Below are 18993 nucleotides of genomic sequence, written 5' to 3' on the forward strand. Positions count from 1 at the left end.
AAGTCCCAGTGAACCAGGCAGCATTTTTATAATCTGTTGCTGTCAAATGTTGGTGAATTAGCCTCGGTTTCCCATTACTTGGCATCTGGTGTGGTCTTCTCCTGTAGCCCATCTACTTCAAGGTTCGCGATGTTGTGCTTTCATGGATCTTATTCTAGACACATAGCATTACATGAACGCTCAGCTTGGACTCCTGCTTTACTTGCACTGCCATACTTGCACAATGGTCACCTCCACTGTTGTACCGCTCTGGCATCCTATAGTGCTCTACATTTACTCTCACTCACTTAAAACTGTGCACATATATTTATATTATATTGTAGATGTGTTTATACTGTTTAATTTGTATTGAATTGCACCGACTACGCCAAAACAAATTCCTTGTATGTCCAAAAACGTACTTGGCAATAAAGCTTTTCTGATTCTGATTCTGATTCTAGGTTACATCAAGGTGTTATTTGAACTACTGATGTCAATCATCTTGATCCAGTGTGTCCATTTTCCTCTGAACTCTGACATCGTCAAAGCTTTTTTTATCCACACAACTAATGCTCACAAGGTATTTTCTCTTTTTCACACCACTTTCTGATCCTCACAGATAGTTGTGTTAGAAAATGTCACTAGATTAACAGTTCTGATAAAGTCAGACCAGCTTATCAGGCACCAACAACCACAACACATTCAAGTCATCCCCTATCTACCCCAGTCTGATGCTCAGAAAATTGTCTTCACCATGTTGAAATGCATTGAGCTGCTGCCATGTGAATGTCTTTTTGGCTATTCCTGTTAACAACTAATTGAACAGGTGTACCTAATAAAGTAGCCGGTGAATGTAATTATGAAGTGTAGATCCGGTCAAAAATCATAGCAGTAGGCTCACGGCTGGTGGCGTAGCAGTAGAGCGCACTACCCATGTACGGAGGCCTCCAGCCTTGACGCAGATATCCTGGGTTCGAGCCCCAACCAGGTGGGACCTTTCATGCAGGTATTCTCGTCTCTCCACCCCATTTCAAGACTGTCCACTTTGAAATAAACCCTGCTGCCAACTCCTCAGGGAGGAAAGTAGCTATTGGCTGTCCTAAAAGTTGCTACAAGTCGTTAGATGACATCAATGCCTAATTTGCATATTTGGTCATGTGATCTAGGGTGTAGGAGAGAGGAATATTAAAGTTGGTAAAGTGAGTAAAAAACACTAAATATGTTTAGAACTACAAATGAACTTTATGAAATAATTTCATAACTTTAATGCGTTTCCTGAAACCAAACTACACAAACTATGTTTGTTAGAATATAAATAGAATGATATTTACAATATATTTAAATCCCACACATTAACGGCATCTCTGCGCATGCAAGATTTATTTGCAATGTGGACACAGTGGAGTGGGTCTCTCTGCTCTCACTGCAGGCGAGGTTTGCTGCATGACGAGTCAACAGACTGACCAACTGTTAGTGCTTGGGAATCGGGAGGGTCTCATGACAGCACTCGCTGCTCGCTGTTTACAGTAACTGCAGAACCATTACTGCTTTCACATGTAGTCGTCAATGTCTCCAAAAAGAATTGTCACTAGATTTGACACTAGTTTCTTTTTTGGGAAAAAAGAAAAAAAAAAAGTGGCTAAAGGGCTCTGAAAACTCGTTAAATATGGCTAATGGCACTTGTTAAATCCTGATGTAACCTTACACAGAACCATAACCAAAAGATACAGCAGTAACAATAAAGATTTTGACACTGGTATTTAATTGAGACCCATTTATGAATCATGGATAATATAACATTAGAACTAGGATTAGCAACATCATTAATTATTTTATGCAGAAAATGTGAACAGTGTTTGGTAACTTTTAGTATTCTCACTGATTTGTTTTTTTCATTTTGTTGGTACGACCATGTGAGCTTTGTTTATTTACAGATTCAGGTGAAGCCTTGCTTGTGTGTTGAAACTGCCACTGAGGAGCCTTGAGGAAGCTCTCTACTTCACTGTCAGACGCTGAATCTATATCAGGATTCATTCTTATTCATATTGTGCCCCGGCAGCTCATAAACATAGCATTAGATTATGGAAATGAGAGGTCTGCATCTATTCTCGTTTAGTTCCTTTCGGGAGACATTTAATTTAAACAAATAAATAAATAACAGCAGCATCAGGTGTTTATTAAGGTTATCGTGTAAATGTAGCCATGCAAACTGAATGATAATCACTCCATCTGACTATGTGCGTTCAATCACCCATCACTGAACACTTCATTAAGACTTTAATAGTCTTTTAAATATGTGAGACACTCAACTTTAAAAAAAAAGGCATCAGGGGAATTTTCTCTACTTGTCATTCACAGTAACGTGCTGTCAGTCCAATAAACCATTTTCAAGTGAATGTTTGCTGTCAACAACCAATAACATTTTTAAACAGCTCACTTTCGAAAAAGAGACCTCAAACATTTGCCTGTATAGTATTTCTTTAGACTTTGGCTGCCTTTTCCACTCATTTTCATTTCCATTCTTGTACCCTGTCACCAGGGGTGAAAGTAGTTTTTATTTCTTGCCGGGACTTAGGGGCAGAGCCAGATGGGCATATATGGGGGCATATATGCAGGCATGTATATATATTGTGTGTGTGTGTTAATTGTTACTCTCACCTGTGGCCCCCTCGAGATCTCTCTCTCTCAGCAAAGTCCAAACTCATATATATATATATACAAATATATATATATATATATATACAAATATATATATATATTTGACATTGTTTCATACGTATATATATATATATATACGTATGAAACAATGATAAACCATTTTCTGATGCATAACTTTTCATCTTCAGTTTCCGTCTTTTCTTTTGAACAAATAAGTTATTGTTCTCTGCATTGCGATCAAGTTTTGATTTCATTTAAATCAAAAATTTTCCAGTTCGGTTGTTTTCATGGTTTTTATTTAAAGGTCTGTAGATGGTAAGTGATTTATTGTTCGTCCTGTCCTAATGCAAGGAGCGTTTTTTTATGTCTGTGCATCACCTGTGTAAAATCTCCCAGTCCATTAAATCAAACGCACCGATCTCCTTGGCATCCGTTCTGTTTTGGAGGTAAGCGCGCATGCGCTCTTGTGTATCGTATGTGAAATCTCTGGTCATAAGCAGTTTTCAAGTTTTGCTGTGTTGTTGTAATTCAGCAAAATAACACAAAACACAACTAGTTACTCTCCATTTGCTTTTTACAGGGGTATTTAGCAGCGATGCTCGTTTTAATGGCTGGCGGTTGACAAAGCCTCGAGCTCCGAGGGGAGAGAAGCAAGGCAAGAGCAATGAGGCTCCAGCATAGCACGAACAGTTCAGAAAAAATTTGGAATGAGGGGAAAAAAACTATGTTTATAAACAGATGAAGTCGTGTTTTAGACTGCCTGTTGGTAGCGGATCTCATCTTTTTTGTGTGCTCGTGAATTTTTGCAGCCGTAACTGGTTCTGGATGACGGCTTCATAGCACAGCCGTGCTTCCCTCTTCCCGGTACTGTGTAGTGGCGCAGAATCTTTTAGTGGTACGCAGTACCGTACCGTGCCGGCTCACTTTCACTCCTGCCTGTCACCACATCCAAGTAGAACATCTGAGTAACCGTTACCTTAACTATCAGTTAGCTTGAGTAGTAGTTAGCCTAAATAGCTTTTGGTTTGTGTAACTGTTAGCTTGATGTAGCAGTTAGCCTTACTAGCTTTCAGTTTGATTAGCTGTTAGTCTAAGTTGTTTTTAGTTTAATCTGCTATGAATCTACATAGCGTTTAGCTTGAGTAGCAATTACCCATATATTTTAGCTTAAATATGTGTTTATGTAGCAGTTATATTGGCTAAAATGTAGCCTAAGTAGCGTTTAGCATAAGTAGCTTTATGCTTGAGTGCCTGTTAGTTTGAGCAGCAGTTAGCCTAGGTAACCTTCATTTCCCTTTGTGATTAATGACATGAATTGAATGTAAGCTTGATTACCTGTCAGCCCCAACAAATTTTTGCTTAGGTAGCAGTCTACCTTGAGTAGTAGTTGGCTTGAGTTTCAGTAAGCCAAAGTAGATTTAAGTATCTTTTAGCTTTAGTAGCTGTTAGCGTGAGTAGAAGTTAGAATAAGTAGCTTTTAGCGTGAGTAGCTGTTAGTTTGGGTAGCAGTTAGGCTAGTGTAACAGTTAAAATGGTTCAGGTTAAATTCTGTTAATATGCATCATCTGCTGGTCAAAAGTTATACTGCATTCACTCGGAGAGAGTAAAGTATTAAGGGTAATCCTCAAAGCCATGAGGATTTCTGATGAGGTAACACGTCTCTGCTATGTCTGATAAAGAAATGTTATTATAGTACCTATAAAGTATGTTTATGGTTCCCATTTTTGCATATTATCGAACTAGGTTTATTGTAGGTTAAAATAGTTGTGCCGTTCTGTCGTTATTGTTGAGTTTTAGAAGTGTTAAGCTCGTGTGAAAGCACAGTGGGAAATTCCCACACAGTAACACTATGACTCTTTCTTGTAGAAAGAGTGCTTGTTTTTTCTGCCAGAAACTGACTTTACCTCGATGCTCACTGTGTGAAATGCAGGTATGTTTTACTAAAACACTTTATTATTGTAGTAGAAGGTTAGCACTAAGATTGAGTTTAATATACAATTCAATTCAATTCAAAAATACTTTATTAATCCCAAAGGGAAATTAAATGTTGTTGTAGCTCATTATGAAGGTTTCTTTAAAGAGCCGTTGTAGATGCTGATGGCTGTGGGCAGGAAGGATTTCCTGTAGCGCTCCGTCTTACAGCAGATCTGAAGAAGCCTCTGACTGAAGACACTCTGTTGTTGTAGGACAGTCGGATGAAGAGGATGCTCAGGGTTCTCCATAATGTTCTTCATTTTATGAAGAATCCGTCTTTCCAAAATGATCTCAAAAGGTTCCAGAGGAGTCCCCAGAACAGAGCCAGCCTTTTTTATCAGCTTGTTGAGCTTTTTTAAGTCCCTGGCTCTGATGCTGCTTCCCCAGCAGATGATGGCAGAAGAGATCACACTCTCCACAACAGACTTATAGAAGATATGCAGCATCTTGCTGCAAACACCAAAGGACCTAAGCTTCCTCAAGAAGTACAGTCTGCTCTGTCCCTTCTTGTAGATGGCTTCACAGTTGCATCTCCACTCTAGTCTGTTGTCCAGGTGAACACCGAGGTATTTATACTCCTCCACCACCTCCACTTCTTCTCCCATGATAGAAATAGTTTTTGACTTATTCTTGTTTCTCTTAAAATCTACAATCATCTCCTTTGTTTAAGGAGTCCACCACCTTCCTGTACTCAGCTTCTTGTCCATCTCTGATCCACCCCACGACTGCAGAATCATCTGAGTATTTCTGCAGATGACAGGAGTCTGTCTTGTACTGGAAGTCTGAGGTGTACAGAGTGAAAAGGAATGGTGAGAGTACCGTCCCCTGTGGTGCTCCTGTGCTGCTGACTACCTGGTTAGACTCACAACCCTTCAGTCTCACAAACTGTGGTCTGTTTGTCAGGTAGTCTTTGATCTAGGAGATTGTTGAGGCTTCCACCTGAGTCTTCTGGAGTTTGTGACAAAGCAAATCAGGTTGGATTGTATTAAATGCACTGGAGAAATCAAAGAACATGATCCTCACAGTGCTGCTGGCTTTGTCCAGATGACAGTGGGTTTGTTGAAGCAGGTGTATGATGGCATCTTCAACTCCAACTCCACAGCGATAAGCAAACTGAAGGGGATCCTGATGGTTTACTGTTTGCTTACTCAGGTTGACCAACAGGAGTCCTTCTAGGACCTTCATGATGTTGGATGTCAGGGCAACAGGTCTATAGTCATTGAGGACTGATGGGTGAGTTTTATTTGGTACCGGAACAAGACAGGAGGTCTTCCACAACACCGGAACCTTCTTCTGGGCCAGGCTAAGGTTGAAGAGGTGCTGCAGAATCCCACAGAGCTGCTCTGCACAGGCCTTCAGGACTCTTGGGCTGACATAATCTGGACCTTATTCTGATTCAGTCTCTCCAGTTGCATCTTCACCTGACTTCTTGAGACACACAGGTGGAAGGGGGAAGCAAAGAAAGCATCAGCATCTTCTGATATGGTTGAAGGCAAACATGTAGAAGCAGAAGGGTCTAGGACTGAGGTGGAAGATAAAAAATGTGAGGTGTTACTGGACAGCTGTGGGTCCTGTGGGTCAAAGGAGGGTGGAATGTCTGTTTGGCTGTGAGCAGGAGAGGAAGATGCGAAGCTTGTTTCTGAACTGAACCTATTGAAGAATGTGTTCAGTTCATTGGCTCTGTCCACACCTTCATCGGTCCGATCATCCCTCTGCCTGAAGCCCGTGATCTTCTTCATCCCTGTCCACACATCTCTGATATTGTTTTGCTGGAGCTTGCTCTCCAGCTTCTTCTTGTACACCTCCTTGCTGTCTCTTATCTTGACTTTATGTTGCTTCTGTAAACTCCTCAATAATTCTCTGTCTCCCTCTCTGAAGGCTCTTTTTTTCTTGTTAAGCAGGTCCTTCAGGTCACTGGTGATCCAAGGTTTGTTATTGGGGAAGCATCTCACGGTTCTGGTGGGGATGATGTTATACACACAAAAGTTTATATAGTCGGTTACACACTCAGTCATGGCATTGATGTCCTCTCCATGTGGCTGGCACAGTGCATCCCAGTCTGTAGCCTCAAAGCAACCTTGCAGAGCTTCCGCAGCTTCCTGTGACCATTTTCTCACAGTCCTCTTTATTACAGGTTGTCTCTGAACAAGGGGCTTATATTTCAAGCAGAGAAAAACAAGATTGTGATCTGATTTGCCTAGAGGAGGTCTTGCTGTAGAGATGTATGGGTCCTTGACATTTGCATAAAACAAATCCAATGTTTTGTTTTCTCTGGTAGAGAAGCTGACAAACTGTTGAAACGTTGGAAGTGTAGCAGAGAGTGAAGCATGGTTAAAATCACCAGAATTTTATTAAAAAAAAGGAGAGTTCATTTAATTTCTTTACATTGTTCAAAAATGTAAGTTTATAAAATCTTTAAAAAAAGGGCATCCAATAAATAAAATGACAGCATTTTATTTTATTTTCAAAACAATTTAATTGACTTTTTTGTTTTCTTTGGAAAGAACACCCACCGGTTGTTCCCTTATTGTGAAAAACATCCAGTATACGATCACTGTGACTCCCAATAATTTAATGTGGTTATTAAATATTATGGGTAATCCAAAAAGCCATGAAGATTTCTGATGAGAGAGAGCGCTTGTTTGTTTCTGCCAGAGACTGACTTTACCTCGGTGCTCATTGTGTGAAATGTAGATGGAGTATTAAAGACAACTGATGCCACAGTTCAAGTGGCCCTTGTGATTATTGCTACACCAGAGAAGCCACCAGGGGCACATGGGCCACACTAGCATAAAAACATCATCTTGTCCAAACGATGATCAATAAAGATTTTAAACGCTTTATTAATCCTTTATTGGCCACTGATTCAGGAGACCCTGCTGTTGTTTTGCTATTAGAGCTGACAGCTGCCTTTGACACTGTTGACCACAGCATCCTAATCTCTCGATTGGAGCATTGTGGCATCAATGGTTAAGCTCTTATGTGTCTGACAGGAGTTTCTCAGTGAGTCTTGGAGAATTTGTGTCTTCTTCAGCCCCCTTTACACGCAGAGTTCCTCAGGGATCTATTCTGGGGCCAATTTTATTTTCTATTAATATGTTGACTTTGGGTTTAACATTCAGAAACCATAGTATTTGTTTCCATTCATATGCTAATGACTATCAGATCTTCCTTCAACTGAAGAGTAACTGTTCTGCATCATTAAAGCTATTATTTCAGGGTCTCACCGAAGTCAAAGCCTGGATAGCCTCACATTTCCTCAATTTCAATGAGAACAAGACTGAAGTACGTATGTTTGGACCAAGTCATAATCACAGTGCTTCTCATATGGATCTGGATAGCTTGGTGTCTTTTGTTAAATTACTAGTAAAAAAGTTGGAGGTTAAATTTGGCTATAAACTTACCTTTGAAAAACAGATTAGTTCAGTAGTACAGCAATCCTTATTTTATCTAAAGTGAAACCATTTTTATCTTTTAAAAACTGCAAACAGTTGATCCATGCTTATAACATATGGAGGACCAATCCTGACAAAATTAAAAATAAAAGCAGAAATATATATATTTTGTTTTTCCTTTTCCGTAGACATGCGTTTTCATCAAGAAATGTAAATATTTTCCTTTTCCTTAGACATGCCTTTGTTCTTTTTACATTTCCTCGTCTCTCTTTTTCCTTTACCGTATGCATTTCTGCTTCATTATGCAATTGAGGAGGGCTGCCTTCTTCTGTCCAGCTCCTCTACTATTGGTCAATAAACAGGAAGAAGGAGGATCCATGTGCAGGCCGAGGGTGTGTCCCAATTCAGGGGCTGGATCCTTCCAAGTCCGTACTTGCGGGCCGATTACGTCACAGCGCCGGGCGGAAGGTCTGTCAAATGCTGCCGACAAATGTGTCCTTCTTTTGCCCGATTTGAAGGATGAGTTCTGAGTATCCTTTGCGGTCCATCTTTTCCCATGATTCATTGCGGGTAGAAGCGGTTTTGTCAAACAGAGGCAGCCATGGCAGACCACAGTGGCAAAAGCTGTGAGTAAATTGGGAAAAATTACACTTTCTGTGACACAAATTAACTTTTACAATGTTTTTAATGCGTGAATATAACTGTGTAGACGTGAAAAATCTGCTTGATTTATCAAGACATCGCTTAATTTCAAACGTGCTCCGACTTGTTCGGAGTTTTTAATTTTGTCAGGATCGGTCCTCCATAGTATTACATCCCAACTGGATTATTGTGACTATGATGTTGGTGTTAGTCAGGCCTGCCTTGCAAGACTGCAGTTGGTCAAGAATGCCGTAGGTCGTTTTCTGACCCGAACATATTTCCCCCATACTTGATTCTCTTCACTGCTTCCCATTTCATTTTAGGATTGATTTTAGTTTTTTTGTTGACTTATAAGGCACTAAATGGACAAGCTCCTGGGTATCTGTCTGACTTCCTGCAGTCTTATGCGCCTTCTTGACACCTTAGATCTAAGGATCACTTGCTTTTAGCTGTTCCAAGGTCCATGCTGGTACACAGAGGTGATTGAGCGTTGTGGAATAAACTGCCCCTACACATCAGACAGGCTCTGACTGTCGATGTTTTAAGTCTCATTTAAGAACACATCTATACTTTGGTCAATGCTGTAGTTGTTTTTAAATGTGCTTTACAAGTCAACTTAAATTTTAACCTGGGCTTGGTAGCTTTTAAGTCAGCTGTGGCAGTCATCCTTTTAAAATAAATCCAGCAAAGACTCGACACAAGACCTTACAGATACATTATCCTTTAATTTATTATCATAGATTCCAAGTTTTCAATTAATAGCTCTTTGGAAATTATGTTTTTGGAGCCAAAATCCTATTTCATGTTTGGCATACACTGTTTAGTCAGGTGTTGCTTTGTAGATTCAACCATAAAATGTAACAATTTGTCTTTGTGATGGGTTCCTGGTACAATTTAAACACGATTTTTTACTGAGTTGACTGTTGTTCGTAAAAACAAAACACTGGCTCATCCTTTGAGTTAGGAGCCTCTTTGTTCCAAAGCTATTCAATGGTCAGAGTAATTGTCTTAAGAAAAAAGAGGACAAATCTCCAAAAAGGTCAAATACTAGACCAAAAAAAATTGAAACACTTTCAGAAAGCTTATAGAATTATGGCTCAAGGGTACTTAAAAAAATACAAGAAGGTCTCTTTGGAAATATGAAGCAATAAGAGAATCATGAAGAGTTTTTTAGAGTCCTGTGTGTAAAATGTACCCCATTAGGTGTGTCTAAGATGGATGTTTCAAACACAAATGTAAGACTTTACATTATAGGTAATTTCATCCATTATAACTTACCATTTGGACTGGGAGGATTTACTCAAAATACCAACCATACAAATTTTTTCCCAAGTCAGATTTAAGTTAAACTTTTATGTGGATTTCCGCATAAATTAACTTCTCAGAAAAGGTGAGCAATATTTTTAGTGGACTATACAGGTCCTTCTCAAAATATTAGCATATTGTGATGAAGTTCATTATTTTCCATAATGTCATGATGAAAATTTAACATTCATATATTTTAGATTCATTGCACACTAACTGAAATATTTCAGGTCTTTTATTGTCTTAATACGGATGATTTTGGCATACAGCTCATGAAAACCCAAAATTCCTATCTCACAAAATTAGCATATCATTAAAAGGGTCTCTAAACGAGCTATGAACCTAATCATCTGAATCAACGAGTTAACTCTAAACACCTGCAAAAGATTCCTGAGGCCTTTAAAACTCCCACCCTGGTTCATCACTCAAAACCCCAATCATGGGTAAGACTGCCGACCTGACTGCTGTCCAGAAGGCCACTATTGACACCCTCAAGCAAGAGGGTAAGACACAGAAAGAAATTTCTGAACGAATAGGCTGTTCCCAGAGTGCTGTATCAAGGCACCTCAGTGGGAAGTCTGTGGGAAGGAAAACGTGTGGCAGAAAACGCTGCACAACGAGAAGAGGTGTCCGGACCCTGAGGAAGATTGTGGAGAAGGGCCGATTCCAGACCTTGGGGGACCTGCGGAAGCAGTAGACTGAGTCTGGAGTAGAAACATCCAGAGCCACCGTGCACAGGCGTGTGCAGGAAATGGGCTACAGGTGCCGCATTCCCCAGGTCAAGCCACTTTTGAACCAGAAACAGCGGCAGAAGCGCCTGACCTGGGCTACATAGAAGCAGCACTGGACTGTTGCTCAGTGGTCCAAAGTACTTTTTTTGGATGAAAGCAAATTCTGCATGTCATTCGGAAATCAAGGTGCCAGAGTCTGGAGGAAGACTGGGGAGAAGGAAATGCCAGAAGTCCAGTGTCAAGTACCCACAGTCAGTGATGGTCTGGGGTGCCGTGTCAGCTCCTGGTGTTGGTCCACTGTGTTTTATCAAGGGCAGGGTCAATGCAGCTAGCTATCAGGAGATTTTGGAGCACTTCATGCTTCCATCTGCTGAAAAGCTTTATGGAGATGAAGATTTCATTTTTCAGCACGACCTGGCACCTGCTCACAGTGCCAAAACCACTGGTAAATGGTTTACTGACCATGGTATCACTGTGCTCAATTGGCCTGCCAACTCTCCTGACCTGAACCCCATAGAGAATCTGTGGGATATTGTGAAGAGAACGTTGAGAGACTCAAGACCCAACACTCTGGATGAGCTAAAGGCCGCTATCGAAGCATCCTGGGCCTCCATAAGACCTCAGCAGTGCCACAGGCTGATTGCCTCCATGCCACGCCGCATTGAAGCAGTCATTTCTGCCAAAGGATTCCCGACCAAGTATTGAGTGCATAACTGTACATGATTATTTGAAGGTTGACGTTTTTTGTATTAAAAACACTTTTCTTTTATTGGTCGGACGAAATATGCTAATTTTGTGAGATAGGAATTTTGGGTTTTCATGAGCTGTATGCCAAAATCATCCATATTAAGACAATAAAAGACCTGAAATATTTCAGTTAGTGTGCAATGAATCTAAATTATATGAATGTTAAATTTTCATCATGTCTTTATGGAAAATAATGAACTTCATCACAATATGCTAATATTTTGAGAAGGACCTGTATGGTTGCAGCAAAGTAAAAAGAGCAGAGAGAGAGTCTTCTGAGGATTGCCTCTAAGAAATGTTGAAAAACTCAAACCAGGCTTCTCCCAGATCAAGAGGGTGTACTTACATGAGCACACACACACACACACACACACATGTACTCAAGTGCTTGGCTCTGGACCTTACACAGGACATACAGATGAGTCAACAAATGAAGGCACACATGATGGTGGCTGATCACAAGATTAACAGCATCTCAGAGATGGTTTTCTTATTGGAGACAAAATGCATGAGAGGCAGACAACAGTGCATCTGACACAAAGACTCCCATAAGTGGGAAATGTATTTCATACTGAGAATAGGTTTGCGGTAGCTTAAAACACAGTGAACATAGTACAGTGTTCCAAAATTGAGAGGATTCAACAAGGTCTTGCTTCTGCTGTGCAGGACAAATTCACTGCAGAAGCAGCTAAATAACCCTGAATGCAGTATATTGGTCACTGGAGGGTAACTATGAGGTCCTGGCCCTAACAGAACCACTGCTGTAGAGCAGAAAATAAATTCAAGATGTCCCAGTTTACTAGAATACAAGATAGTAATCTTGTCAAGTATACCTTTGTGGTGGTCCTTTTTCAGCTAAACATTAAAAGAAAAGACCAGCTGTATGCTGAATACCATAACAGACTTTTAGGTCTATATGAAAGTATGAAAATTCAATTACTTTCTGGGCATCTGTATCATCATCCTTTATGTCTGTTTTCTTTGCTGCCATTTGACTTTTTTACCTACTTCATAACTTTAGACATAGCTGAAGGCACCTATAAAATATTGCTTCCCTTAGAAAACGTTTGAGTCTCAAGTCCTTGGAATACTTTACCTTATAATCAGTGACCTGGGTAACACATAGAGGTATAGAGAAAGATTCTCCGAAGTGTGTAAGGTTAGTACATGAGGCAGCTGAAACCAGAACAACTTGTTAGACATTGGTTGGTTGTTCAACACCATATCAGTTAAACAGTACTTCAGTCAAAGCTTTGGTCATCTTTGATGTTTCTCGGAGAATCATCATTATAGAGCAGAGACACAAAGAGAACAAAGAAGCACTGATCCAGGAGTCCTTTCTATGGGAAGGAAAAGTAAATGTTAATGGATGTAGCTCCTTTAGTCGTTTCACCTAGAAAGAAAGAACAGATAAACTCTGAGCCAGATTTCAAGGTTAGAGTCTGAAAAACAGCACATATAATTAGTTACAGTTAAACTCAGTCAATCGCCATGTCTAGGAGAGAGAAAGGGTTAAACACTAAAAGACAGGGCCATGTGGATCATCGGTAGAGGGTGAGCATTAAGTTGTTGCCAGCAGAAGCTTGGACGATGCCCCTCTCCAGAAAGGTGTCACAAGTAGACACAGAGTCAGGCCAGATGTAGCTTCTAGGAAGAGAAAAGAGAGAACATAAAGTTAAAAGCTGAAATAACAGCAAATAATGCAAAATTGGAGAGTAGTGTGAGAATGTAGCAAAGAGGGTGAAAGTGGTCCTCCAGCAGCCTAAGCCTATAGCAGCATAACTACAGAGATACTTTCAGTTTCAGTTTATTTATTTATATAGCACTTATTTACAACAATGTTGTCTCAAGGAACCCCACAAAGGGTCCTACTGATGGTCATTGTTATACTAAAAACCACAAGGATTGGGATACCTCTCTCTGTCAGACAGATTATAACCATTGGAAAAGAGAAGGGGTCATACAGGTAGCAGAAAAGGAGGGTGTGTTTGCACCTCAACCATAACTGAGCCGATTTAGGCTAAACCTGACTCCCCCTTACTCAATCCAACTGGGAGGGAGGAAGGCTCCCTCCCTAATAAACTAAGCCACTCTAACTATAAGCTTTATCAAAAAGGGAAGCCTAGCCTTAAAAGTAGACAGGGTGTCTTCTTCAAGTCTTATTGACAGTTGGCTAATAATTGGTGCATTACCACTGCCGGCTCGCATCTTTTTTTAGCCTTTAAACTGTTGCCCTCATGAGAGTTTGTTGCGTTCACCCGGTTGGTTTGACAAATCATGTTGCCTGTGATCCCTCATCAGGCACTGTTGTTAAGTGAGTAATCCTTAGTCTTTTAGGGCACTTTCACACAAAGCTGTTTGGTGCCAGATACCACCAGCTAAGATTAATTTACTCCATAAAATGGGAGGACTCATACTTAAGACATGGTGAGAAGCTCAGTGTAGAGCCACTGCTGTAGGTTTTTGCAACACCTTCTAGAAGGAGAAGATTAAATGAAAGACAGAACATACAGGAAGGACTAGATAACTCACAATTATCCATGAGGTCTCATGCAAAACATGTGTGAACTTTATGTTTTTCTTAATTGCAAACACTGAAATATAGTATTTTTTTAATTTTGGTAATTTCTTATCATGAGAAAATAAATCAGTTTAAAAGAAAAACTGTTTAAATGTCACATTAGCATTTAATCACGTTTACCCAAAACACACAATTATCTACAATAACGTCCAATTTGATAAACGGCTCCTTGAACCACATTTCATCAGATCACGTAATCACTCTGACATCCTGATGGAAAATGCTTCCCAGTGACATGATGAAATGAACACATGACTGTGTAGGATGTTCTATATTTAAACACCACAGTAAAATTTTGACCTTTAAGTTTTCTCTCTGAAGATGCCGTAGCTTTAAGAGACGTTCTCACAGAACATAGTTGTGTATCTGATGTAAAATCTGTGTAATTGACAGTTTTCACGTTGTTGTTATAAATGCATGACTTCACAGCTCCTTGCCCTAAGCTCATACATCTTTGCAAAACACAAAGACAGCTGCGTTGCAATCACTTTTATTATTACTGGTTTTCAAATAATTTGCTCAAAAACAAAGAAATCTGCTTCATTTTAAACAATTTTTTTTTAAATAGTGTTTTTACTCAGAAATCAAGGTCTCAGTACTACGTTTCTGATAGGGTGCTGCTGACTCTATAAAATATTTACTTTGGTGAAATTAAATAACAATGAATTGCTTAGATTTTCCTCCTAAATCATGAATAAGAAATTGTTTACTTGTTTAATGGCTGTGTTACATTTAGCAGAAACACCCGATGTGTCAGTGGTTCTCCTTTAGATTTATTGTCTGCAAGCATCTACCATGCTCTGTATTTCAAAGTGTGATCTACTTCTTGATTTATTAAAATTGTCCGTTTTGCATTGCATCGGAGCTCAAAAGAAAGCCTAACAACCAAAAAACTGCAAGAAACATAAACTTTTTTTACTGTGGAGACTAAATTAAACAGAACTGGTCTTTAACTGTCAGGTTTTAAATTGGGCAGAACGATGCTTTCTCACACCCAAACCCAAAGTATTACAGAGAATTTCAAATTTGATGGTTGAAGGCAAATATTCCACAATATTAATTATTGCACAATCAACCGCTTTCAAGTGGAAGGTCTTCTGGTTTTGGCTTTGTTTCTTTAAAGGATTAAATCCCCATTTGGGAATTAAATTTCAATACTCTGAGCGGTCAGTTAATTTTCACCCAAATTAATCAGAAAATTGGTCAAGCCACCAATTTCACCTTTAGTTTCAACCATCCGGCATGCCGAGGTGAGTGAATTTTCATTAGGGCAGACAGCATAGCATAGATGAGATTAAATTATGTTATTACTGTGTCACTGATGTGATAGTTAACTCGCAGTTGCATCAGTTCTGTCGCTGTGGAGCGGATGTAGGATACAATGTCTCTGAGAGCTGCGGTGCAATTTTTCGACAAAGATCCGTGGCAACCTGACTGATCTGTTGATCAAACTGCTAGAGAGTCAAATAGCAGGGCGACATCATTGTTTTCCCATGATATTTTGTCATCGTACGGCTTTAAAGCTAAAGACAGATACAGTACAGCATGATGGTGGTTGATAATTTATAAGAAGAACGCTAATATTATAACTTATTTTAGATTTTGTATTGATACTACAACTTTTCTTGGGTTTGGAAATCATAGTATGCAGTGAAGACCCGGGCATGCATAGGGAGAAAACGCAACCCTACATTCAGATCATATGTTTTTATATTTTTGGTGTTTTTGCCTAAGGTTTTCATACAGTCTGTATAACCGGCCTCTCCGTTGTCGGTACTCCAGCCACAGGAAATGTCCCTCCTGGGACCTCATCATCTACCAAGAAATCTGACCTCAGATGTTTTGTTGTTCTTAAACAAAATTGAAAATTATTCCAAACCAGAGCAGCACTGGTGGATGTTATGTTTTTTATGCAAACCAAGAGCAGTATTTCAGATTCACTTCCACTGTGAAACAAGTATTAAAAATAACTTCTGTCCACACCTCATCATATCATAGCTATAATGTATTTATTGTGACTATTGAGACTGATCTGTTTGTGTGTTTTATTTGAGGATATTTTCTCATTGTGATGCATGCAGTGCTTCTTTAACTCCATGTTGCATTTGAGGTTCCATTTCTGAGGCTTTTATTTCTGTTTAATCCTTTGAGCACTTAAAGGTTTGTGATGTAAGCACAATGTGCTCTATAAACAGATGCTTCACATTTTCTTATGATTTCAATTAAACAAATAACAAAATAATAACATGCCAACTGGTTGCTGGTGCCATTCTTTGCCTTTTTGGATGCCATAACACTTTTTTGGATCGAAGAAAGTAAGAATTTAAAAAAAGCATGAATAAAACAGGGCTGTTGGTACCTGTTGGTGACCAGAATTTTTAACTAACATATTTTTATGAATCAGTCCATCAAGCTGTGGATATTTAGCCCACAATAGCTCTGAAGTATAAATGAGAAAGAACCCCTGTTATGAATGAATATTCTGTAAATATGCCAATATGTCAATGAAAATGACAAACAATAACAAAATATTAACTTGATGAAACACACAGCATCACTGGATTTAGTTTGCAGGAATAATGACCAATCAGAGGAGATGATTAAAGTGGAGAACACTACAACAGTACTTCAACCTACTGAACCTCACCTCCTGATCTGATGTCAGTTTTGCTGACAGGCATCTGCTGTACACCACCGGGGTCAGGTAAAGCAACATCCACCACACTTTGTTTATCTTGCACCCTGAGCCTGGTAAAACCGAGCCATCTTTGCATTTGTTTTAGCATCTCTGAGAGGGGATCAGTGCCAAACAGGGATCAGCTGTCTGCCACTGGCCAGTTTTCAGCTGGATTTTACCATCTCCTTCCCTCCAGGACTCCTATTAGTGTCAAGAAGGCAGCCTATGTCCAGGTGTGAAGATGCCTTGCCAGGTGCAAGATGTGATAGTAATTTGTTGTGCCCATAATGTCAGTCGGTCTGATCTTCTGGGAGCACAGCATCTGACTCTTTGCCTCTGCGGTGTAAACTAATTAAGTGTTAAATTTGGTTTCATACATCCGTCATCTATGTAAACAATTAACTGCAATTAGAAGACAAAGTATGGGATGAAAGTACGATTTATGAGGATTATATCAAGAATAATTACTAGTGATGTAAACACATACACGTGTCCGTATTTTACTTTTAAAAAAAATAAAAGTATAAAGAATACAGCTGTAAACATTTCAGAGGAACGAACTTGTTTTTTTGTGTTGCAAAAAAAAACAATTGAACCAAACTATTTAAAAAAAAGGTGAAATGGAAATATTGATATTACAATGAATTTATATCATTTTAGTGCATGTGGGATAATTTCAGCAAATGCACAAATTCAGCAAAAAATCCTCAGTTAAGCTGATCTCACGCTGTTTCCTATCATGTCATGTATGACATATTGCAAACCGTGTCTTAAGTGGATCTAAACAGGAAGAAATGCAGCACTGTGCTGTTGCATTTTTGAAAAGTGTATAACTTTCAATACCAGCAGGGGTCGTAGACTACTGGAGTTCAGAGGAGTGGGTACTTAAAGAGCACATGCTGTTCTCTGCTTTGGTTCTGGCTACCTGGTGCCTATCTTTGTGGTAGTCCTGCTAATACTGCTGTGGCTGCAGGGTCGGTATGCATCAGGAGATCTTCTGCTGGGAGGTCTTCAGACCTTAACTACAGAATCTGGGTTTTCAAAATAAAACTACCGTATCAGTATCAATATAACAAATAAAACAAATCATTAACTTTTTTTTGCACCCCAGTACAGGTACTTGATCAATTTAGTACTATTTTGATTCCAGGCCCTGTTTCAACATACCTGAATTCTAGCAACATTTCTTTCTGTATTAGTCCACTTTCAAAGGAATTGAAATGACCTTCACTGAAATATGAAAGTAATTTATCCCAATATTTTACATCATACTTTGCTGTGTAAGACAGCTTTAAAATGCAAATGATTATCTTTTAGGATGCTTCCAATAATACTTTATTGCTTTGATCTTTGCAGCTACATTACAGTGGGAAATATTATTAGAATTTGTTTTTTTAAGGAAATACACATAAGGAAACAAGGCCTATTGAGTCAGTGTTTAATCAGGCAATTTTCTATAATTTGCCTTGTTTAACATTTCCATTAAACATATCATGATGAAACCACGATGACTGATAACATATCTAGATGCCGGCGTGTTCTCCTTATTGAGTGGGAGGCAGTAGCTGATTATCCGAAGTGCAATTAATGTCCACAGGTAGGACACTTCCTTCCCTTTCCTTTCCTTTCCTTTTCTTTTCTCAGTGGGAAATGTAAAGCTGACAAAGGCAACAGCACATGATGTATTTGAAATAAATGCCTGTCATGGAAATAGATTTTAAAGTAGCTGCTAGACAGCTTGTCAGTTTCAATTCATCCTGCTTGTTTTTTTGTATTACAGTACCTGAAATGTTCATTGAAAGAGAAAAAAACAATCTTCCTGTGTGCTGGATCCTAGTTTGTGCTGGCTGACAGCAAAAGGCTTTTAGGGCGTATTGCTTGTGTTGTGGAGTATTGTACAGTTTTCTGACATCTCCCTCTTGGCTTTGTCTTCTGTCTTTTTTCAAAGTCACATTTCTGGCACTTTTTCCAACCATCTGGGAATTTGCCAGCTCCGGTTGTTTGTTTGGTTTGCAGGTCAGTACTTTATGTGTGATTTCATTTAATTTCAGAACGCAGATTGATTAATTAAAGTTGAAGTACTTGGATTTCGACATGAAACCCTGATAGATCCAAGAATCTCTGGCTTTCCAGCATCAACAGACTGCATGTAATAAAGAAAAGACAAATGTCAGGATTTTTCTTCCAAGGGTTTGGGGGAACAGATGCAAACTGAACAGCATAAAAAACTTTTGTTTCCCGTCCAACAGGACTGCTAAACTCTTGCTTTTTAGTCATGATGGTACCCTTCATTTTGTAAGGAAA

The 18993-nt window shown here is 39.3% G+C and overlaps 1 long non-coding RNA gene across 1 annotated transcript; it reads left to right on the forward strand.

Annotated features, from left to right (window-relative positions):
- The first annotated feature begins 438 nt into the window (after window positions 1-438).
- On the forward strand, window positions 439-17211 carry LOC124858429. The gene is made up of 3 exons (XR_007035833.1): window positions 439-559; window positions 16580-16716; window positions 16796-17211. It is a non-coding gene; the product is annotated as an uncharacterized LOC124858429 (long non-coding RNA).
- The last annotated feature ends 1782 nt before the right edge of the window (window positions 17212-18993 follow it).

The sequence above is a fragment of the Girardinichthys multiradiatus genome, chromosome 21, assembly GCF_021462225.1.
Source record: "Girardinichthys multiradiatus isolate DD_20200921_A chromosome 21, DD_fGirMul_XY1, whole genome shotgun sequence".
Lineage (NCBI taxonomy): Eukaryota > Metazoa > Chordata > Actinopteri > Cyprinodontiformes > Goodeidae > Girardinichthys > Girardinichthys multiradiatus.